This window comes from Mastomys coucha, unplaced genomic scaffold, assembly GCF_008632895.1.
Source record: "Mastomys coucha isolate ucsf_1 unplaced genomic scaffold, UCSF_Mcou_1 pScaffold23, whole genome shotgun sequence".
NCBI classification, from domain to species: Eukaryota; Metazoa; Chordata; class Mammalia; order Rodentia; family Muridae; genus Mastomys; species Mastomys coucha.
The window spans coordinates 16,953,339-16,978,294 of NW_022196906.1; the positions used below are offsets into that span (position 1 = coordinate 16,953,339).

The 24,956-nt window shown below is 42.0% G+C and overlaps 1 protein-coding gene and 1 long non-coding RNA gene across 13 annotated transcripts in view; one reads left to right on the top strand and one right to left on the bottom strand.

The window, feature by feature from the left end:
- Bbs9 (Bardet-Biedl syndrome 9) overlaps positions 1-24,956 on the top strand; it is a 409,213-nt gene that overhangs the window by 280,190 nt on the left and 104,067 nt on the right. The window lies entirely within an intron of this gene.
- Positions 666-18,685, bottom strand: LOC116073571. Its single transcript, XR_004111875.1, has 2 exons — positions 18,374-18,685; positions 666-1,001 (listed from the first exon to the last, which is right to left on the bottom strand). It is a non-coding gene; the product is annotated as an uncharacterized LOC116073571 (long non-coding RNA).

Genomic DNA, 24,956 nt, shown 5'->3' on the forward strand with positions numbered 1-24,956 from the left:
CCAACAGGCCAAAGCGAAGATGCTTCTCCCATTTCTCTTGTACCTGCATTGCCACCAGGACATGCTGCACACATTTAAGGTGGCACGCCCTGCTGAAATAATCTATCTAATTAAGGAAATCCCTCCCAGAGGTGTCCACTGTTTCGCCTTTTAGTTAATCATCTAAGTTAATTCCTCATCCAGTTAAGCTGACAGGGAAGATTAATATCACACCATCTAAGTGATATTAACGTAGTTTTGAGGCAGATAATGTGTATTTTAGTATTGCTCTTTCAAGCAATGTAAATGACGAAAGCTTAAAATACAAGGCTTTTTTGATATGAGAACATAACTTCTAAATACTGCTGCTTAAAATTAGAAGGAGCAACAACAAAACCCTCTGTTCATAGAGACACAGCCCAGCACCTTATATGTCAGTAGAGGAAGCCTGAAAATTCACGATTTACATGAGAATGTCTGTACTTCTGTCTTGGTTAACATCTTGATAGTAAATGTAAAATTTATACTTAGTTTTTAATTAGATATTAAGTCAGTTTTCATGAAAGAGCTTGATGTTCCTTGTGGTGTTAGGTGTCACGAGTATCATCTTAGCTGATATAAAACTAAATTAACATGAAGTATCAACCTATCCCTGCTCTGTGTCATGAGCACAGCTGGCAAACAGCTAGTGGAAAACATCAAGAGTTTTATTTAAAGTTGGAAACTTGGTGTTTAGGCCAGAGGAGACAGAGTGGAATTGGATGAGAAAAGTGGCTGCATTGCTGCCCTCCGTGTCCCGTGTTCTTTCTCTTTATCAAAAGATGGTACTCCACTTTACCAGGCAGCCCCCTCGCCCCCCGCTTCCCCCAGAGCTGTTGGGGTGAGTGAGGGCAGCCTCCTCCTCTTCTGCTATTAGACTGAGTCGTTTCCTCTCTTCTCCCCTCTGCTGACATATACCGGTCCTGAGGCTGGATCTGCTGTTGAGCCCCTCCAAGGCCTTCCAGCTGGCATCTGGACAAATCCTGAACATGTGGAGAACAGATTCAGACCTCGGTGACGGCTAAGCTCGTTTCTCCCCAGACAGACTGAATGTGGCAAGTCCTGCTACCAGGAGGCTTAATGACTGAGGGCAGAGGCGGGCAGGAAGCCATCCTCAGTGAGAAAGAAACCTATGAACTAATAAGTCAGCAAAGAAGAAGCACATTGCCCTGCTGAGGGCCAACATGCTCCACACGGCCGGCCAAAGACCTTGCACTTATTTCTAGGACCGTGTTTCTTACACTTTATCATAGAGGAAGAAACAAAAACAAAGATTGTTAAAGATGTGCAAGAAGAGACAGAGCAGAATATTCCACTTAATTCCTGGCTGGCAGGCTTCTCCTCTCACTTTGGGGCCAAAGGCTGATATCACACGAGGCCAGAAGCCCACGGTTAATTATTAGGGTTTCAGTAAGTGTCAGTAAGTGAAGTGGGCACTTCACAAAGAAACAGACTGGGAAGAGGACGGTGAGCTAGATAGACCCCGTGTGGCAGAGCACCTCCCACAGTACATCTGCACAGCAGATGGTCTGCAGTGCCCATGGCCTGGACTGATAGAGAACGAGGTCCTGGCATCTAGAGTGTTTTGCATATATGGAGATTTTAGAGTTGTTTGAATGTTAGAAAATTAGATATGTGTTAACATGAATATCTTCTTCATTTCTCCTAAGATATTTGGTGGCACTTTATAGAAGTTTGTCATTGGGTTATTAAACATGTATTTGATATCTGTGGAGTAATTAGTTTGTAGAGTACTGACCTTATAAAACTGACCTGATAGATATATTTTCTAAGAATTTTGGTGATTTTTAACCATTTAAGCTTTGTCTTTTGATGACCTTTTTTTCTGGGTATTGTAGGTTATTTTAGGGTAGTTAAAGAACCAACCAGGCTGGGCAGTGGTGGCGCATGCCTTTAATCCCAGCACTTGGGAGGCAGAGGCAGGTGGATTTCTGTGTTCGAGGCCAGCCTGGTCTACAGAGTGAGTTCCAGGACAGCCAGGGCTATACAGAGAAACCCTGCCTTGAAAAACCAAAAAAAAAAAAAACCAAAACAAACAAACAAAAAAACAAAACAAAAAAACCCAACCAGAACAGGTTTTTATACCGAGCCAAACAGGTAGACTGCTGGTGTCTACCTTGTGTCCGTTTTCCTTAATACAAGAATCCAGTTTTATCTGGCTAGTGTAGGATATGTAGGCAGACACACAATTTTATTAGTGCCTGGTGGGGTTGTTGTGGTTTTAGTTTGGAGTAGATAGACTGCAGTTCCAGCTGGTGAGCTGAGAGCGAGGAACTCAGTCCCCTCTCATCCTGGCTGCCAGGTTCCTAGCCTCAGCCTGCTGTTGGGAGAGTTCTAGATCTCAGCTCTGTGCAGACCTCTGAGTATTACCCCAGATCAGGCATCTTTTCTGGTGTGCCCTATCTTTCTAGCTATGGTTGGTATCTTTAACTATCTGTGGTACCATCTGTAACCTGAGATGACAACTGTCCGCACCACTGTCTACTTTAAGAGGCTCCAATCTCTCCTTTGCTTTTTTTTTTTTTTTTTTTTTTTTTTTTTTTTTTTTTTTTTTTTTTTTTTTTTTTTTATATATATATTTTTTGAGACAGGGTTTCTCTGTTTAGCCCTGGCTGTCCTGGAACTCACTCTGTAGACCAGGCTGGCCTCGAACTCAGAGATCCGCCTGCCTCTGCCTCCCAAGTGCTGGGATTAAAGGCGTGCGCCACCACCGCCCGGCTTCTCCTTTGCTTTTAAGAAGGTGGATGGGGTAGGAGTCTAGAGCAGGGGCTCTAGAGTCAGCCAGTCCCAGGGCTTTGAATTCTGATGGTTACTTATCTCTATCCCTAGGAGGAGCCTACACGTAGTGCCTTAGCGACAGCCCCATTGCCGCTTCTGTCAGGTGCTCAGAGCTGCTGGCTATTTGCATCCTGGCTAGTGTTTCTATTTTTAAGCTCTGTTTTCATAGTTTTTATCCTAATGGCCATCTTCATGGGTATGGCTTAGACGTGCATTCCCTGACAATTCAAATAGCTATCAGGTTTTCATATATTTATTGGCCAAATGAGGTATACTCATTTGGAGACTTTTCTATTCAGTTCTTTGTCTTTTCTATTTCAGTAAGTTGTATTTTTGTTGTGGAATTGTGGAAGTTTTTAAACATTGTGGACATTAACTTACTGTTACATACATGCTTTGTGAGTGTTATCCCATGTGACGGTCATGGATGTTAACTTAGCATTGCATACATGCTTTGTGAATGTTATCCCATGTGACGGTCACCCTTTCCTTCATGGCTCCCTTTGCTGTCTCACACCTTTTCTGTCATCTAGTTTCTGGCTCTTGTTGCTGGTGCCTTTGGTGCCATGTCAGAAGTCACTGCTGAGGTCTGTGTGCTGGGCAAGGCCTCCACAGTTTCTTCTAGTAGTTCCTTGGTTTCAGGTCTTAGGTTACGATATTCAGTCCATTTTGAACAGCTGTTGTTTATGGTGTTCAGGGTCCAGTTTCTCTTATATCCATATAATTATCTATTTCCCTAATTCCATTTGAAGAGTCTATGCTTTCCCTCGTGTGGTTTTGTTTTCCTTGATAAAATTTGTTTGAACATACTTGTGTGGGTATATTCTCGATGTCTATTCTGTTCAGTTGCTGTTCATGTCTGGCTTTGTGCCAGCACCACACTGAGCTATTACAGTTTTGTGATTTGTCATGTTTTCAGGAAGTTTCATTCTTTCTTATCAGGATTATTTCTTCTTTTCTGGGTTCCTTGATATTTCACATGAATATTAGAGCAGAATCATGCAAGGAGGCCTGGAAAGAAGCTCTGGAGCAGTGACTGAGGTGGTTTAGCACTGGGTCAGTTAAAGCTAGTCTGGGGAAGGGGATCCCAGGGAGGGTTGTTGGGGCCATTGGCTTTAAGGACTGATCTGTGCATTTGGAGAGGAGTTCAGATCCCAAGGCAGAGAGGTTCTCCCTTTGTGCTATGGCAGATTAGCTGTAATACCACTTGCAAGAGGTAACTAAACCAGGAGCGTTTGGCACTCGAGTGGGATACCCTAAGCATTGCTTGCACAAAGCATCGCCAGCTGCTGACAGGACAGCATCACCTGTACAAACCATCGCCAGCTGCAGACAGGACAGCTCTGCCCAAAGCCCTTGGGCTCCTTCTCTTGAGCAGTTTCTCAGCCTTTGCTCCTTGCACACTTGGGACCAGATGTTTGTTTGTGGTGAGGGGCATCATGCACACTGGTGATGTGGGGGGCTTAACCGTGTCTACCCCTCACCCTCTCTCAGACACCAACACCATCCTCTCTCCTCCTGGGTGAGAAGTTAAGAAATCTCCCAGACACTACTGGATGTCCTGGAGTGAGGGTCCTAAATTACCTACCCCTAACTAAAAACTAGGTTTTTTTCGGAGAAACTTCCCAAATCTTGAACTAAATAAAATTTGCTAATTGAAACAAACAGAACAAATCTGTGACCTCCTGACTCATGTGGCCTTTAGAAGGGAAGACGGCTCAAGGAAGGGGGCTAGGGTTTGTGTCTTCTCCCCCTTCTTTCCCTCTTCCCTCAGCAATCAGCAGTAAGGCTTTTAATGACTCTTAGCACTGCACTCATGATCTGCAAACTTCATATTTCTCAATGCTACTAACAAGCTGAGAAATGCAGTGTTTGACATACGCCACAAAAGCTGTCTTTCAAGATCATGGGTTGAAAAGCAATTTAATTAGAGACAAGGTCAGCTGTATGCCAATTAAACCTCAAATACCACATCAGGAGGCAGCCAGTTTATGGAATCCCATCTCTGCTGCCACTAGTTAACTAGTGCCTACTGAACCCAGGCTCCTAGAACTGCCAAAACACATCCTGAGTTTGTAACTGAGACAGACTCACCTATTCCATGAAATGACTCTTCCCTTGGGCAGACAGAGCCCAGCTCTTCACAGCCTGGTCCATGTTCACTGTAGCTCATTCAGCTTCTGCCAGCACCGGATTCCAATCCCGCGTTCTGGACACGAGCAACCTGCAGCTTCTTGCTCCTTATTTTACCCCAAAGCTTGGAAGCATTTTCCACAGAGAAGTGGGCACAACATTGCTAATAGGAACTCTCTTTAAGGGGGTCAGTGATCCCACAAATTCTCACACTGAACCAGGACTTCAAATACAAGTATAATCCTACACACTGGCATCTTCTTTCAACCCAGTTATAGAAGAACTGAATCAACAGCTACAACACCCTCATTCTAGGGGCCGTGCCTTTACAACAGGGAGGAAGCCAGTTTTATCTGTCATTCTCTTCTCCCATCTAGAAACCATCCTTACACGTAGGCTCCATTCAGCCTTTCCTTGACTTAATTTTACATTTTTTCATTCATAAATAGCAGGACACACATGTTGGTCAAATCCAGAGATTCACTGAATACTATTGAAAGAAGAACAAAAGCCAGATCTCTCCAGGGAGAAAACTGTCCCTTTCCCAGGAATACCTGTAGATACTACTTGACCTGCCTTGTGCTAATCCTGGGACAGAACCAGCTAATTGCTTTAGAGAAAAGACTACAAATTAAAAGCCTCAAATCTCCTTCTGATTATTCTACTTGCTGTGTGACTTTGACAAATTACTTAACCCCTTTGAACTTCTATTGATCCACAAATGGCAACTCTTTGGTAGGCAGCAGGTTAACTTATGAACTGGCATTTTAAGAGCATTGGCTCAAAGACCTTAAACTGTATTTTTAAACTCTAATAGAGATGCTGTGACCTTTAGCACCCTTTCAGGACAACTTCATTAAGCTGCTCCACTGATAACAGACTTTGGTTTCCACACAAATCCATCTGGTGTCTAAATGATCAGCTAGCTATGGAAGAGGTAGAAGCCTATGTGGTCTCAGTGACCAGGTGTGAGTCCGGGGGGCATTTCTCACTGAATCACTACAGTGCAAGCACTTACTAAGTAACAACAGTAATGCCAGCTAAGATGCGAGAGTTCTTTCTCTTGGGTTCCCAAGAACGTAGAGCCTTGCCCGGGGGCAGGCAGAAGGGGGGCTCTGGCCCCTGCCCTGTCTTGTTTCCCAACATGAATCAGTTCTAAGAGACAAAAGCTAACTCTACACTCGCATAAACCAATTCATCTCATTCCTGACAGAGTTCTGGTTCCTTAGCAAATAATGATCTCTTGTCACCAACCCTTAGAATCCTAAGGCTAGTTGCTTCTGTGACTCATTAATCAGTGTCCCATGCACCTTCCAGAAAGATGATCCAATGTGTAAGTAGCATTTTATGAGTCCCCCCGAAGCCCTGGGACCAAGGAGAAAGCCTGATCTCAGGCTTTCAAATAATCACTTTCAAACGATTGGGAGAATCCATGGCTGCTGTGCACTCACATGGGATAACATGCACCAGGGAGACACAGACTTAGCCCACATCACTGATCCCAGGAGATTAATAGTGAGATTTGGTTCAGAGATGGGGTCTAGTTAGGAAACCCAATACATGATCACAACCAAAAAGAGCTAAACCCCAATCCTTCCCGGTTAGTGTCTTTCCTGGGTTCTACATTAAAATATGAACTCACTGGATGGGTGGCTTCCTCCCACTTTCTAGTCACAGCTCCAGCTGCTACTTTCTGGAATGCATGCTCTCATTATGCAAGACAGCTATCCTGAACTTCCCATCTTCTCTGGAAGAGACATTTATTTACCCATATCCAGGATACAGTGAATAAATACAGAAGAGAGAATCAAAAATGAGACACACTGCTTTTTTTTCTATTTATTTGTTTATTTTTTATCAGATATTTTCTTTATTTACATGTCATATAATATCTCCTTTCCCAGTCTCCCCTCTGGAAGAAAAATAATAATAATAATAATAATAATAATAAAAACAAGAACAACAACAACAACGACAACAAAAAACCCTGTTTCCTTCCCCCAAACCCCTGCTCACCAAACTACCCTCTCCCACTTCCTGGCCCTGGCATTCCCCTACACTGGGGCATAGAACCTTCACAGGGCCAAGGGCTTCTCCTCCCATTGATGACCAACTTGGCTATCCTCTGCTATACATATGCTGCTGGAGCCATGAGTCTTTCCATGTGTACTCTTTGGTTGGTGGTTTAGTCCCTGGGAGCTCTGAGGGTACTAGTTAGTTCATATTGTTGTTTGTCATAAGGGGCTGCAAACCCTTCAGCTCCTTGGGTCCTTTCTCTAGCTCCTTCATTGGGGACCCTGTGCTCAGTCCAATGGATGGCTGTGAGCCTCTAGTTCTGTATTAATTGGGCACTGTCAGAGCCTCTCAGGAGACAGCTATATCAGGCTCCTGTCAGCCACTTGATGGCATCCACAATAGTGTCTGGGTTTGATGATTGAATATGGGAAGGATTCCCAGGTGGAGCAGTCTCTGGATTGTCCTTCCTTCAGTCTCTTCTCCATAGTGTGTCTCTGCAACTCATTCCATGGGTATTTTGTTCCCCCTTTTAAGAAGGAACAAAGTATCCACACTTTGGTCTTCCTTCTTCTTGAGTTTCTTGTTGTTTGTGGATTGTACTTTGTATATTCCAATTTTCTGGGCTAATATCCACTTATCAGTGAGTGCCTACCATATGTGTTCTTTTGTGATTGGGTTACCTCACTCAGGATGATATTCTCCAGATCCATCCATTTCTCAAAAATTTCATAAATTCATTGTTTGTAATAGCTGAGTAGTACTCCATTGTGTAGATGTACCACATTTTTTTGTATCCATTCCTCTGTTGAGGAACATCTGGGTTGTTTCCAGCTCCTGGCTATTATAAATAAGGCTGCTGTGAACATAGTGGAGCATGTGCCCTTATTACATGTTGGAGCATCTTCTGGGTGTATGCCTAGAAGTGGTATAGCTGGATCCCTCAGTAGAACTATGTCCAATTTCCAGAGGAACCGCCAAACTGATTTCCAGAGTGGTTGTACCAGTTTGCAATCCCACCAGCAATGAAGTAATGTTCCTCTTTCTCCACAATCTCTCCAGCATCTGCTGTCACCTGAGCTTTTTATCCTAGCCATTCTGACTGGTGTGAAGTGCAATCTCAGGGTTGTTTTGATTTGCATTTCCCTGATGACTAAGGATGTTGAACATTTCTTCAGGTGCTTCTCAGCCATTCAGTATTCATCAGTTGAGAATTCTTTGTTTAGACATATACCCCATTTTTTGATAGGGTTATTTGCTTTTAATTCAGGTTGTTCTTTTTAAACTCCAACACCTACAGGGAAAGGAGAAGAACACTCGTGTGGTTAGCATCACAACTTCTCCCGTCCAACGCAGAAGTACAGGGTGAGGAAGGAAGACTGTTAAGAAGATGCTGCCTGAGTCACTGCGTGTCTCCCTTCCGTTTCTTACCAAAGTGACACAAACCACTGCTTTGTAAGCAGAGTGCACACTTCAGTGTCCGTTCTTCAGTTATAAACCCGAGGGAAATTTAAAGTTACCTAACAGTTGCCTGAGGTTTTTAAAAGACTTGCCACTCCCAAATTTGATCCAGGATATTCTGTGTAGTGTGACTAAGGCCATTATGATCTCTGTGATCAAACAGAAACGCTTTACCAAACGACACTGATAACACCGCAGAAACACTAATGTCTTGGAGTAAGGGTCCACAGATGAGACAGGGAGAGCAGAGGGTACACAAATCCAACCCCTCTTTTTTGATGGTCACAGGATGATTTCATTATGTCCATAAATTCCAAATGCTTCCAAAATAGTTATTAAATATAAATGATGGGTACATTGACTTACTTGTTGAACAGTTAAATAATTTCTTCTTTTTAAAATAGTCTAGCAAAATATGAACCACTAAAGCAATCACTTATTAACAGCTCTTAAAACAGAACACAAACTGGCAGCCCCGGGATTTCTCTTACAGTCTTCTGTGGTTCTGAACTTGGGTGGTTTGGAGTCCTCGTCCAGACAGGCTTTCAAAAGAAAAGAAGAAAAGAAAACCCAGTTCCTTAATTATCAGCATACACAAAGAAGGCGCTTGCACCATTGATGGCTCTTTGTGGCCCTAATGCCAGGGTAAGCCGCCAGTTGTTACTGGAAGGAATTCTTGTAGAATAAGGTAAGTGACTTTGTCAGACTGCCTTGAGTAGAAACTTATTAGACATGAAGGCAAATCGTTGAGATAGGAAACAAGAAAACAAAGCAAAAGACAAACAAAGTAGGGGATAAATCATGCAGTTTGTGTGGTAGGAGGTGACATCTCTGAGGCATGAACAGACTGTCTGGCCAAAGGCGCATTGCACCTGGAGTTTTTTCCCTAAAGCTCATAAGAGGGCACCGATAGCCCAGAAGCTGGACACTGCACCACCAGCCCAGCTTCACTGTGGGTTTCTGTGTTCTCCCCATCAAGTCTGAGGCTGAAGTCAGCCTGCTTCTTGCTGTCCTAAGTTTCTCCATGTCAGAGCCAGGGGCCTCTGGTACTCCTTTGGGTCAGTAGAAACAGTTGACATTTCACAAATACTTCCCACACATCTTCCCAATTGATGTTCAAAAGTTGATCAGCAACAGAGACTGGCATTATCGCCCCTTTCTGGAGAAAAGTGTGTTACAAAACATTTTGGTTTGGTTTTGTTGAAAAGATTATTTTAAAAAAAATAGTTTTTAGTTGTGGGGAGGGGTAATTCAGGTCCCTCATCCAGGACATACGGCAGTGTCTGGAGAGATTTTAATATTATTATTATCTCACCTGGGAGGAGAAGGATACTGTTTGTGTCTGGGGGAAAAAGGCCTAGGGCACTCTTAAGCCCCACCCGTGTGCATGATGCTCCTCACCACAAATAAACATCTGGCCCCAAGTGTCCAAGGAGCTGAGGCTGAGAAACTGCTCAAGAGAAGGAGCCCAAGGGCTTTGGGCAGAGCTGTCCTGTCTGCAGCTGGCATTGGTTTGTGCAGGTGATGCTGTCCTGTCTGCACCTGGCATTGGTTTGTACAGGTGATGCTCTCCTGTCTGCAGCTGGCATTGGTTTGTGCAGGTGATGCTGCCCTGTCTGCAGCTGGCGATGGTTTGTGCAGGTGATGCTGTCCTGTCTGCAGCTGGCATTGGTTTGTGCAGGTGATGCTGCCCTATCTGCAGCTGGCGATGGTTTGTGCAGGTGATGCTGTCCTGTCTGCAGCTGGCGATGGTTTGTGCGGATGATGCAGAGTATCCTACACAAGTGCCTAAAGCCTTTTGAAGCTTTGAACTTTACAGGATGCACCCTGCTCCTCTGTATGGCTTACTCTGTCCTTGTATTAGTGTTTCCCCATAAGGTTCCTGTGTCTTTCACAGTGGAGCAGCATTAGAAACCAAGATATGGGCTTTTAACCCCTCAAATCTAAAATAACTTTGCTTATAAGGTCTGTTTTTATTATTTGGTATTTGTCATAAACATGAATGCATTTTAAAATATGTTTTGTATTGTTGGAGCTTGTATGGGGCAAACAGCATTGACTTGTCAGAGGACAGCCTTCCTGAGTTACGTTGGTGATGATGTGCTTTGTGAAATAGGTCTCTTCTCTGCCACGCTGATGGTGTTTGGGAGTGTTGTTGCCTCGAGTTGGCCTTGTCGTTGAGCTGCTGATTTACGCTGTTTACCGCAGCTGTGGAGCCACATGCTGCTTAGTCCTGTCTGGTCTACACACAGATGACTTGTTCTGCATGGCAAGCATCTGCAGTGGTGACCCTTGCTGGAAGAGTTTTATTGAGTTAAGTTTATTGGATATTTTTTCATTAGCCAAGTTGAGTTATAGAAAGTTGTGTTTTAAATTCTTCTAAAACTTAATGTTCCAAGTCTTCATAATTTCTGGACTTTTTCTTTGCTTTGATTAGTAACTGACTGTATTAGTTAGAGTTCTTTAGAGTCACAGAACTTATGGTAGTCTCTACGTAGTAAAGGAATTTATTGATGACTTACAGTCTGTAGTCCAACTCCCAACAATGGTCAGCAGCTGTGAATGGAAGTCCAAGGATCTAGCAGTTGCTCAGTCCCACAAGGCAAGCAGAAGAAGCAGAGAGCCTTCCTTCTCCCAATGTCCTTATATAGGTCTCCATCTAAAGGTGTGGCCCAGATTAATGGTGTGTGCCACCACACCTTTAATCCCAGATGACCTTGAACTCTTAGATCTTCCTATCTTTTTTTTTTTTTTTTTGTTGGTGTTTTCGAGACAGGGTTTCTCTGTGTAGCCCTGGCTGTCCTGGAACTCACTCTGTAGACCAGGCTGGCCTCGAACTCAGAAATCCGCCTGCCTCTGCCTCCCAAGTGCTGGGATTAAAGGCGTGCGCCACCACCGCCCGGCTAGATCTTCCTATCTTAATCTTCTGAGATTCATAGCCACTATGCCTCAACATCCCCATGCCAAGATTCAGGTTGGAAACTTGTATCTCTCAGCCTCCAGATTAGGGCCACAGGTGAGCCTTCTAATTCTGGATTGTAGTTCATTTCAGATATAATCAAGTTGACAACCAGGAATAGCCACTACACCGACTGACTTGTTTAAATCTTGCTGTTCATGCTCTTTATTGATGTGTGTAACCTGTCAGACTTTTCTTGTTATGGCGCATCATTGTTTTTGTTAAAATTATTTTTAGGAACAAATGAAAACAATTTTTGTTTAGAAAGGAGACTATTTAGACACAAATAATGTCTAAATAAACCCAAGTGTGAAGACAAACTACAACGTGAATTGTTCAAGGCATTATAAATATTTTATTTATTTGTTTGTTTGTTTGTTTATTTTTATTTATTACACATTTAGGATCTGCCCAGGAGTACTTTCAAATAAAGAGTTCTTTGAGTCTATATTTCCCAAACACTAAGGCTGTTTATTTTAGTTGGACAGCATTAAAAAAAATAATTTATTGAGATGAAACTGTTATTGCTAGATCACAAACCCTTTAGGTTCCTTTCTCTCTTCCCCAGAATCAGACCATACCTCTCTGTTTGTCAAAAAGCTGGCAGGCCCCTGCTGTGAGGGTCAGAAGGGAGCAAGCACCATCCTTCTCCATTGCAACTGCAAGACAAGTTCATGGTCTTCTGTCTGTCTGCATGGCCAACCGTGCTGTCCCATTGAATCTTGCATGATGTTCTTTTTCCCCTAATTGTTCTTCCATTAGGATTGTCCTAATCCTGCCAGCCTCTTTCCCCTGGGTCATTTTGAAGGGTAATTAGGTTTCAACTCTTTCACCTAACACCTCTGGATTTGGACAGCTCTGCCTTTTTGTTATAACACATGTATCATAAATGGACCATTTTGAGATGAGGAACTTACAGGCAGTGAATATGCCACAACGCAGCGAGATCATCCTCTGGCTAGTTCCACAGTATTTCCTCTGAAGGAAAGCAAAGCTCCATACCCAATAAATACTGCTGCCCCATTTTCTCTCTTCCCGGAGCCTAGGCAAACACCTATCTATATTCTCTCTCTCTTTGTAGATTCACCCATTTAATATGTCTCATAGCAATGGCTTACCATATGTGATCTAGGTGTCTGGCTTTTACTTGCCATCATAGTGGCTGGAGTTTTGTCTACTTTGTGTCATGAGTCGTTTCTTTCTTTTTACGGCTAATCCCTATTTGTGTGACTGCACCACACTTTGCTTATTTACTCATCCAGTGATGCAGATTTGACTGGTTTCACCTTCTGGCCCTTGTGACTAGTGCAGGCGTGTCCATGAGCTTGCGTGCTCACTTGGAGTTCTGCTGGACCAGTACCTTGTTCTGAGACTGTAAGGTCTTGAGATAGCTCTGGGTTAACTTTCAAAGAACAGCCACATTTCCCACATTTTCCACAGATTTTCCAAAATTACTTCTAACCTGTGTCTGCTATCTAAATCAAATAATTAATTTGGAAACATACATTCCTCGATGCTTTGATTTTGTTATTAAAAATAGATTATCTTTAGCATATCTACCACTGTTTTTCAGAACTGCTTAAAAAGTAAATAAATAAAATAAACCCAGAAAAAACAAAACCTTGGCCAATTGCTGTGTTCCTCTCCTGAGAGTTGGCAAGATTCTTTGGAACAGATTGCTGAAGTTTATGTTCTAGTCCTCTGCTCTCGGACAATTAGCTTGTTCTCCCCTGAGCTTAGAGAAAGCCAATTTAAATGTTCAGGCTCCATATCTACTTACCGTCTGACTTGATAAAAATATAGAAAAAATAAGCCCCAAGTTATACTGAGTGCTCAATAGCCCTTTACATAATTAAGGGATGATACATGCTTTATTCTTGACATGAAGAAAGTGGTTTCTTTCTTTCTTTTCTTTTTTAAGACCGTCTGAAGCAGTACCCATGGAATTTTCTTTTTTTCTCTTTGCCATGTTGCTAGAGTGTTGAAGTTCATCTAGGAGATTCTCCCTTCATGCAACATAGCTGTGACCTATAAGGGTCAGCACTGCTGTTCAAAGTGTGTATTGTTAGTGTTAGTAACTTTCGGTCACTTCTGCTTCCTAAACACTGTATTTCTGAAGACATAAAACGGGAGGCAGGCACACTCTCTGTGAAGCCAGAGTGGGGCTTGGTGCTGTAGGATGGCAACAGCAGCTTTAGCTCTCAGGTGTAGCAATTATTCGGCACCAATACATTCTCCCAAGGGTCATTGCACTTAACTGGAAACACCATGGACCAACAGGAAAACCCATTACAGCCAATGACATTGGAAAGTGCAGCAGCTCAGCTCAGAGCTGTGAGAGCCAATGTCAGTATGGCTCATGTTGCTACTGGCAGTAATGAAAAAATGGCAGTGGGCTTCGCTCACCTATAAGGGAACCATGCTGAGGTTCACACACATGGAAAGCCATTTAAAGATTATTTGGCATGGGTTCTTCAGAACATGTGCCGCACAGAGGACAGATATTTTCTTAGAGAAGTCAGAATGAGTTTACCTATAAAGCTGCAAGGATGTGTCTTACCTACAGCTCTTCCATTTGATGGCGCTGTTTGTGTGGGTTTGTCCCAAGAGACACTTAGGAAGCCCAGGCTCCATCTACTTTTAAAAGAAATGTTCTTTACTAGGCAATGTTTAAAGAACGTCTGCGTGAGGAGGTCAGCTACAAAGTCATTTAAGAATTTTAAGACTTGAGACTGTAGGGATAGGCTAAGAGAAAACTGGCAATATAGGATGTGGGCCTGAAGAGGCTGTGTCTGTGTGAGCTGGTGTGGAGCTGATGTTTGCTCAGAGGACACTGGGTGCGCAGACTTTCCCTGTGTTTGACCGTGGCTGGCCAGGGCACAGCAGCCCGCCATTTGACAAGACCAAACTAGGTGCTCCGCATAGCGAGGAAAACACAGAGTTTCAGGTACTTGACTTTACCCTCTTTAGCCAACTGTGCAGCATTGTGTATTCCCAGGGAGACAGCTCAGGGAGCTGCCCTGCTGACTTCCAGACCTGGACACTCCTGTACCTTGTGCTGGGGATCTAGTTTCAGCTGGGAGCCTTGTGAAAGCAAAGCCAGTTGTGTTGTTTGGATCAGTGTGAGAAATGGGCTCCAGCATCCTTCCATGCTACAAGGATTCTTTCCAACTTTCAAAGTGCTGTGCTACCAGACTGCGAACTTAAACAGTATCTCTGTGAGCCATGATGTGCTTTTATTTTTGTTTGAAATAAAATTAATCAAATTCCTCTACACTGGCACAGGCTTCAGCAAGTACAATGGAGCTATTGCAACCAGATATAAATAAAGTTAAAATCATGTTTTTCAAGTATCTTAGGTTTTAAAGTTATTCTATTTGCTAAAGCAGAAGGGTATAATTTATGGGTGACCCATGAAATTTTATGCCAATGTAAAGATGATAAATTAATTTATGGAACAATTAAACTCAAAATTTTTAAGTTTTGACTCTGGAGAAGCAGCTTGGGGGCAGAGTGCTCGCTTAGCATGTGCAAGAGCCTAGCTCTTATCCCTAGTACTGGAAAAATTAAACTATAACACAGTTCTCTCAGAAGTTATATGAGGTGCTATTTATGCTGTATCTAATATATGAACTTTTTTTTTTTTTTTTTTTTTTTTTTTTTTTTTTTTTTTTTTTTTTTTTTTTTTTTTTTTTTGGTTTTTGGTTTTTTGAGACAGGGTTTCTCTGTGTAGCCCTGGCTGTCCTGGAGCTCACTTTGTAGACCAGGCTGGCCTTGAACTCAGAAATTCGCCTGCCTCTGCCTCCCAAGTGCTGGGATTAAAGGCGTGAGCCACCACCACCCGGCATATATGAACTTTTTAAGTGATGCAATATTTTCTAGATTATCTATTGCTTGCTGTCCAGTGAAGTAGATGAATCTTACAATATAACATTCTTACATATTATAGATGTGCTAGTATTTAATAACATTTATTTATATATTTATATTTAACATATAAGCTTATATGTTAAAAATCACAATTCTTGTTCTTTTCAAGTTTTGGGCTCCATTAATTTGCCTGTGTCCTTTGGGTAGGAGGTGTGTTTTAAAGGCTACGATACATGGAGTCAGGGCTGGCTTTGTTTAGCTGGAAGCAGAGATAGAATTAGAAAAGCTACATCACAAGAAAGCACACAGCTTCCCAGAGATAAGGGAGTTACTTGTTAAAGGCCAGAGGTGCAGTGCAGACAGCATGGACCACAAGCCTGGGGATGAAGTCCCTGCTTTCCTATCTGGTTCCTGACCTGGGTCTGTTATCTGTTTTCTTCAGAATAGGTTATGCGAGAACAACTGCAAAGCATGTGAGACTGGAATCCCCTGTGAACTGTAATTTACATTAGAATTTTCCCACAAGCAGCAAGGAATAGTTTTCTTTGAATCGTAGCTTTTTTCCAAAACTTTTAGAGGCCACCGTTTAGATCAGCCAGTTGAAAATATGACACTGGCTGTAATGATAATCAATATGGACTATTGCTAGTTAATTTTATGATTAGTTTTTACATAGTGGATTTAATTAAGTATTGTTTCACATTTGAAGACCCTCTCAGTACTTCTTGCTTGATTTTGTTAAATTCCCTCAGTGTTCTCATTTGTATAGTTGTCAGGGACAGAACCTTCTGAGCTCTCTCTCCAGGCTCTTCAGATTATCTTTGGATCAGTGTTTACACTGTGACAAGATTAACCAGTCAAGCTAATTAATGCATCCACCACCTCTCAGGTATGATTTCCCTATGTGGTGAAACCATCTGTTACCAACTGTGTCAGCACATTTCAGGTATGTAGGGCAACTTTCTTCCATCATTTAGCTGGATATCAGATCTTCAGAACGTAACTGTCCCATGTAACTTGTTTTACTTTATAGACTTACTCCAGGTATTAGACATGAGTGACCTGGCCCCAGCTGTGGTCATCTAATTTGCATCCCATTAGTCATTAATATTATACTCAGGAATTTAGTGGGAGCTTAACATTGAGGTTTTATCCTGTTGACATTCAGTGATAGCTAGGGTTCTGTGACAGGTCCACCCTGTTTCTGTTCCAGCCTCTTGTCCTGAGCCTTTAGACCTTTTAATCATAATAAAATTTACATCTTGGGGTAAACCCCAAATGCTGGCCTTCCACCGAAACCTTTTCATCTCATACAGATCTTAACACGTGGCTAACTGAGATGCCTGCTGTGTTTTCTGATGTTGTAGCCATAATGGGTAATTCAAACCTTAGATAAAACTCAGGACATGCTGATTCTAATCTGTTTTTCTATGAGCCTGGACTCCAATTTGGGTCATTCACAATCATGCATATAAACAAGAAAGCACACATCACCTATAACGTATTATCACTGTTGGGTGGCAGAGATGAGAAGCAGACAGGCTTGAGTGAAAAGACACTCCTTGTGCTGAAAGATAATGAGATACATCTTTTAATATGCAGAAATTATCGAGTACATTTGGAGTCTTCCAGACGCCAAGAAGAGTTGTAAAGAGAAGTGCGATGGCTCTCGTTAGTGGGGAGGAAAGAAATGACAGAGAAGTCAGCTTCGTTCTGGGGCTGAAGTGGGCATACTGTATACGTGGTGAGTCTGTCAACCACTGGCTGAAGAATGCATGCTGCCTTGACAAGAATTTTGCCTGTAACTTTCTTGATAATTGATCAAACCCCAGGCAAATACTCTATGACATGATATAGAATCCAAGGCAATATAGAGGGGTGGAGCAACATGTCCTCTTGAAAATGACCCCTGTGTAGTGTAAACAAGGAACACATCTGTGCAGACTGCGGTGAGAGCCTCACTGGGGATGCTGTAACTTTACTTGGTGATTTTTCCTCCTCTATTATCTGGGAACAGAGGCCCCGTAGTATGTACACTATGATTAACATATACAGATGTCTCCGAATATTTTTAGACAACATCTTGGGTTTTCTTTTACAGCTTCTGTTCCAGACATTGTCAATTTTTATTTAGCTAAACATGTTTGATGTATGGTATATCACAAAGCTCTGTTTATTTACAGACAGAAGGACAGCATTCCCAACTGAATGAGAAATACTAGAAATATTGATAAAGGAAGGGAAATTAAACAAAAAAAAAACCAAGTATGCAAAATTAAAGATTGATAAACTGGGAAAATATCCGGAGGGTTAAGATGTGAAAGTCTCTTTGAAATCTTTTTTTTTTTTTTTTGGAAGGCTAAGCAAGGCCAAAAAGAGTAACAGTCTTGGACCAGACATCTTACCACACAACTTTCCCAGCTGTTCTGAAAGAGAAGAAAAGCTGCCTGGCTCTGTGGTTGCTGAAATCCTGTAACCCAGGTTTACAACTCAAACCCCCAGGCTATGTTGTCTTGGTTTTCTTACAATAATATCATCTTTCTTTCGAGGACACTCTTGTGAGTGTGCTAAGCCCCTTTGTTTTAATTACCATAACTAGCAGACATTGCTGTGTTAGGTTAGATTTGTTCTGGGAAAGCTGTTGTTGAGCTTGGAACTGTAATATAAACTCCCAGAGAGATGAAGCCATGTCTTGTTCATCTTTGGAACATAGGACCTAGCCCAGTGCCTGGACCTGCAGCCAGCCCTCATGAAATTCCTTTTTTTGTGCTAAACCCAACTGTATGACTGTCTTGCCCCATTGTAGAAATTAGAACTACATGGATATTTCCCCCCAGAAAGTCATTAATATGTTCATTTGGTTCCTTGATTTTTTTTTTTAACAAACAACAAATACTAACATTCTCTCTGTCTGTCTCCCTGACCCTAAGGTAGATAATTTGTTGCAGCCTCACTCAACTTGTCTCTTCTGTGGAAAAATAAAACTTAGATGTTTTAAAAACTCCCTTTCAGCCCTTGTAAGGTATCACAGTTTGGTTGATATGTAAGTGCGCAGTGTAAACTTCCCTTTCACCTAGCTACTTAATGAACCCTTGAATCCCCTCCCACACGCCTCCTTACTGTGGCTGGTGCTGGTACTCCATGGTAAATTCCTTGCAAGTAGTGCTGGTGTCTGTCCTTACATAGCAGACCATGTGTAATATAACTCCAAGGGAGGCGTGTGTGAGCGCTCATTGAGAGCTCTGCTGATATCCCACCTCTGAAGGGTTTCAACTCTGCTATAGAAGAGAAGTCACATGCAGGCTCCAGAAGAGTGTGGGAACAATGCAAGGGACCCCTCCTTCCACCTGCCCTCTGTGTAGGTCTAGAGAAATGGACACGGGAGGTCATCCTGTGTTCTTATGTCAGAGGATGTTTAGGTTTAAGTAAATGTTTCAGGAAACACCAAATACTCCTGGATTTAGAAGACAATGATTCTTAGATTCTAGAATGACATTATGTCACATATTGGCACTGGGTTATCCTTACCTGTGAATTATTTGTTAAGTAGGCTTCTAAAATGGGTTGATTTTTCACTTTTACCAGTGTGTATGGGTGTGTGTGTGTGCACTTGCGAAGGGGCACATGTGTACCACAGTGTATGTGGAAGTCAAAGGAGACTTTGCCAACATCACCTCTCTTTGTACCTTGTCAGTTCCTAGAACTGAGCTTAGGTCATTAGGCTCGGTAACAAGTGCCTTTACCCACTGAGCCATCTTGAAATCCCCATTGACCAGTTTTGAATATGACATCTTTACATATGGATTAATTCTAATTTTTAGTTGATTTTACTAAAAAGTGTAAGATCAGATCACTAATCAGTTAGGGCAGTATTTTGTTGTTATCTGGCTAATTACCTAAGTATTTGTGGACCCGAGTTTCTTGTTTCTATGGTTTCACCCATTTTTTACTTAATTTTCAAATTGGTGAGGAAGTGGGACAAAAAAGAAGCCTCGAGTCAATAGCCTCTCAGGTCTAAAGTCATCGCCTGTTTGTGCATAGACAGCTGTAGAGGAGTTTTGAATGAGATAGTGGAGCTTGGTTTGGGTTCTTCAGCAGTGTTCCTATCCAGGCACAGTGGGCAGCAAGTTGATGACTGTGTAGAGAACCAGGGAACATTCAGACCCCGAAATCCTGAGTGTGGCATTTGTCGCACACGTGCCTCCTAATAGACCAGTGGTTCTCAACCTTCCTAATGCTGTGACCCATAAATACAGTTTCTCATTGTTGTTGTGATCTGCAACCACAAAAGTATTTTGCTGTTACTTCATAACTGTAGCTTTTGCTACTGGATATCTGATATGTCACCCCCAAGGTTGAGAACTGCTGTTATAGATGCTTAATCACTGTCTGTGGACTATGATTTTAGAGCTAGAGAGAACCTTCCAGATGTGGAGTCCGAGGTCCAAGAGGCCTAAGGGCATTCTCATTAGTGACAGCTCAGAACTGGATGCAGTTTCCTCTCCCCTCCTCTAGGACTCCCAGTTCCACGCTGCCCTGAGGCAGGGGCAGGGCTGACTGCCCAACAGTCGAGCTGGAGATTGTGCCTGGGCTCAGTAAATCAGAGGCAGCTGGGCAACGGGTATCTTGCCAGATTTGTAATGTTGGTTGTCAGCAAACCAGAACTACAGAACCATTTTAGAACATTGCCAGCTAAAGTGCAATTTTCAAAACCATCATCAGGTCGCTGAAGCTGTTGCCATGGGCTGTGCACAGCTGGCAGGGCAACTGGTAATGGTGGCTTAGGCTGAGGACTTCCTTCTCCGACCACAAGTACCTAACGTCACCACTAGGAATTGCTCTCCTGTCATTTGCTAGGGTAAAAACCCATGTTCCCTTCAGGGCCTTTGATTCATAGAACATCTTTTAGAAGGACATTTATTTATTTTGTCTCTATGTAGGCTCCGCCTGAGAATTAGTGAGGCGGGCAACAGGGTTAGGTGTGGCTAGCTTAATGATAAAGAGTGAGTTGTGCAGAGCAATAACATTTTTATCTCTTTAGAGGCATCGGCATATCTGAAGCACTGTGAGGTTGTCCAGGTGAGTTTATTAACTTCTGAGGAAGAATAAATAGATGAAGAGCAGATGAGAATCTTGGACAAAGGCCTGAACCTTGATCACAGAGAATTTTATTTATTTTTTTGATATTATAGTGGATAATAGCAAGAAAAAATTCATAAGGAGGATCATTTTCCAGAAAAAAAAATGTAGTGCTGATTTCTTATGTAATACTTGAGAAAATATCTCAAAGAAAATGTTCTGGATCTAATTCTAATATGTGGGCCAAGTATAATAAATTAGTTTGAAGCTGGACAGGCCTACGATCTGATCGGACAAGGACATGCTGGTGGGCAACCTGGCCATTAGGCTGCATGTATGAACACACTGCCCTTAGCAGGCTTCATGCAGGCTAACCACCGATTCTTTAACAAAGAGAGAACTGCATAAAACATTGATAAAAGGGGGTTTAGTTGGAGCAAACTAATAAGATATAAATGGCTTATTTAATTGTGTAAGCTTCTCGGGTCAAAGGTATCTTCTTCTTCTATGGCTCCTGGCTTCTGATATACAGTAGCAACAGCCCCAACGTCCAAACCACCCTTACTGTTCTGCTGTAGTAGACATAACTGTTGTTTGAGGAACTTACACCATCATAGACACTGTTAGTGGTGACCACAACCACACAACAAATCACTTTCATCTGGTCAAGCATGTAATGAAAGGATCCATTCCAGAACTGTCCTTCATAGAGACATGGGTCAGTTACTCATCCAGTTACTTCCTGGTATAGAACCTGTGTTCCCCAGGCCCTGAGTTGGCCAAGTAGACCTAGGATGAGCCTGTAACAACCAAGATCTTTCTTTGTGTTTGGGAAGATTCTCACTTGTGAAGTTTGTCTTAAAGGGTTATAGTACTCTCTTGCCAAGTGTACACTGAGGCACTGATGAAGACAAATCTCCAAGTGCAGAGAACTTTGAAGAAATCTCCCTGTGGGTGCATTTCACTTGCTTGCTTGTTTACTCTATGAGATGGGATCTTACTCTGTAGACCAGTCTGACCTTAAACTAAAAATTCTCCCATCTCAGATCCCTTGAATGCTGGAAAAGATGCTAATCTCTTAAATTGTAACTTCTAGAATCTTCTATATGTATGCTAAATTGTCATTTCCATGTTTTCTTAACACAATTTTGATTTTAACTAGATTATTTGTTCCTTTTGGTTTTCATTATACTGAAGCTTTTTGTGCTATGGTTCCTCTTTTTGTATAGTTCTCTCTGTGTATTTATTATTTTCTCTACCAGACAGAAGCTAGTCAAAGGAAGTGGCTCTGTTTGCTTTTGTTCCCTAGAACTTCCCACAATGCCAGGTGCATTGTGTATGATGTCACTGTAAGTTGGGCTACATTGTATTCTATGGAAACAAGGCTCTTGGCATCCCCAAGCGTTAAAATATTCATTTGAGTTGAGTCCATCACAGATTAAAATTGATTGACATCTAAGTTGTGGTCCTTGCTGATTTCTTGGAGAAAAGGGTTGCCAGTGTGGGGCGCTTGGCTGGGTGCTCACTGCCCGCCTTTGATTGTGTCTCTGTGACTGGCTGGCTGTTTATTTTGTACCAGTTGTGATGCAGAAAGAAACTGTCTTTGCAGGAAAAACTTACTTTGTGTCAAACCAGAATTGTTCTACTTTAGAACTTGTATGGATTATGGATCCAAACATATATTCATTAAAACACAGACTAAATGTAATTAAAATTGGCTGCCCTTGTTTGGGTTTCCAACCACTGGATTTTTAGCCCGATCTTTTTGTCCTTAATTTTACTATACCTTACCCCATCACTGAAGTAATACAGTTTTATCGTGAAAAAACAAAACACTAAACTATAGATACTAGATTCTTTCTTTTTCATCCTGTGTCTGGGAGTGGTTTTGCTCTTAGTCTGGCTTTCTCTCTGGTTGTAGAATGGTCAGTGTAGTTCACCCCAGCTAGTATACTAGCTAGACAAAGAGTGAGCATGTCCTTCTGTGTCCATGTTCCTTATAGAAGGCAAGAGTTTCCTCCAACACCCCACCTTCACAACCAGCAGCATTCCCTCCTTCATCCTGTAGATCTTGTCTGACTATGGCTTCCCAAGAAACCCATCTTAAACCAGCTAAGTGGCAAGAATAACAAATTGACCAGTTCCAGTTTGCCAAGGGTTGGTTAGCTTGTTCATAAGGGTGTGGAGAATAAATGTTGGAGACTATAAAGTCTGTCCCATGGTTTCATCTTTGCTATTGTAGCAACAATAAATAATAAGTAAGTGAGTAGGTGTGTCTCTGTTGTAATAAAAATGTAGAATCAGAAGGCAGGCCACAGCCTTTGACAACTCTTCCTGTAGCGGGAACTCTGAAACATTACATTCCTTGGAGTTAACCAGGAGTTTGTTAAAACATGAAATCCCATCTTTAGAGTTTCTATGTCAACAGATTACAGGTAGATACAGAATGTGCATTTCTAACAAGTTTCCATTGTTAGGTGCCTATGCTTCTCGATAAAAGATAGAACTTTTAGAAACAATGACTTGGTCGAGCATTTCTTGGTGTTAGGAGTTGGGACTGAACTGTGTGCATTGGATGATGGTCAGTAGCACCCTTAGCCTCTATACTACTGGATTTAGTTCCTTCTTGACTCTCTAATAAAATGGCAAAAAAACAAAACCAAAACCAAACCAAAACAAAACAAAAAAAAACAGAGGAGGAAGAAGAGGAAGGGAGGAGGGAGACTAGAACATTGCTGTTTCCAGTGGCTTGAACTAACTGACTCCTTCTCTTCTTTTCAAGGTTACCTCCAGCATGCAGACATGAGTTCAGCTTTTCTTGGCACATTTAGAGCAGGGATTAGCAAGGTCATATGCTGTCACTGGGAATAAGGACAGAGTGATACCTGGACAGACAACCAACATTGTCTTCTGTCAATTACATTACAACTCTGAAGGGGAGAGGGGACAAACTGCCGAAACTTTCAGCAAATGAAACAATAATGCTCACTTTTTTACCTCTGATTTTCCTCATCAAAGAATATAACTTCTGAATGGAAGCAACTTTCTAGAAGCTGCAAGAAAGTTCAGGAAAGTAGGCATTTAAGGAGCAAAGTATCGTATTCCATAAAGCCTCAGGCAAAGGGGGCATCTCAATGTGGCATTTGTAGGATAATTTTCCTGAAAAGATTTTAAGGAAATGATCATCTTAAGAAAGTTTTATTAGGTTTTCAGGTGTGTATGAGTAGAATTCATCTTCTGCTTCACATAATGTATATGGCTAAAATATGGTTCCCTCACGTCTGGCTTTGGCTTTCTTGAGACAGAGTTTCTGTATGTAGGCTTGGATCCTCTCATGTTGCCCAGGTTGGCTTCCAATGTGCAACAACCCTACTATCTCTGCCTCTCACCTGGCTTGTGTGTGGTGTGTATATGTGTATGTGTATGTATGTGTGTGTGTGTGTGTGTGTGTGTGTGTGTGTTTCCATGCACATGTATGTATGCATGTGTAGGAAGTTTTTAATCTTGAATACTATTAGACTTCATGTTTTGGAAGAATAGTCTTCAAAGAGAAATGGAAAAGCAAAAAACAAGAAACAACAAAAATATAAGCTTGCTCATGAATTGTTAGTTATGAAAATGAGATTAAAACCCAAGCTGTCTTTGGCTTAGCATTTAGACTCTCCCATCTCCCATGTATTGGATTCCTATCTATTTATTCACTGGTCCTAACTTTTTTTTAAATAAAAGATCCAGAAACATGGAGCCATTGGTGTGAGATGGAGACTCTTGTTTTGGTTGTCATTTGTATTCTGCTAAGTTCCCAAGAATGGTTTTGGTTGCCTGTTAAACTTCTAAATAAATTGACCTACCTCAAAATTAAAATATTCTATAAGAGAAAAATACTTGCTATATTTTAAGATTATCCTTATTTATGAGTGCTGACATGAATTACTATTGCGCAACTTTAAGGAGACATTATTACAGGAATCTCTTTTATAGGCAAAGAGTCTCACCTGAGAATTGGAGCTTGATAGTGGTGTGGGATGATGCGAGACATTTGAGTGTAACCTGCCCGAAAGTCATTGAAGTCTCAAGTGCTTACAGCTTCACTGTTACATTTCTGTATTGTATTTTAAGGCTTGTCTAGCTAAGTATTTGTTGCTACAAAAAATAAATGAATGAATGAATAAATGAATAAATAAATAAACAAACAAATAAACAAACAGCAAGAAAGAAAACCAGAAAGAAAGATAGATTCAGCCAGGTGGATGGATTGATGGCCTCTGCTAGACAGTTAGCCATCCATCCTTGGCTGAGGGATGGTATCGCTGTGTGGTGTTGTGCATGAGAAAGCCCCTCAAGGTCTCAGTAATTGAATACATGGTTCTAGTTGGTGGTGTTTGTGAGGTTTTTATGCTGCAGCCTTGCTGGAGGGCATATATCATTTGAGAGCAAAAATCCATGCTACTTTCGGTTCTTACTCTCTGGTTTGGGCTCATGGTTCAAGAAGCAGCTTCCTGCTTCTGCTTCCCTGCCTGCTGCTGTGCCTGCTGCTGTGCCTGCTGCTCTGCCTGCTGCCTGCTGCTCTGCCTGCTGCTCTGCCTGCTGCTGTGCCTGCTGCTCTGCCTGCTGCTCTGCCTGC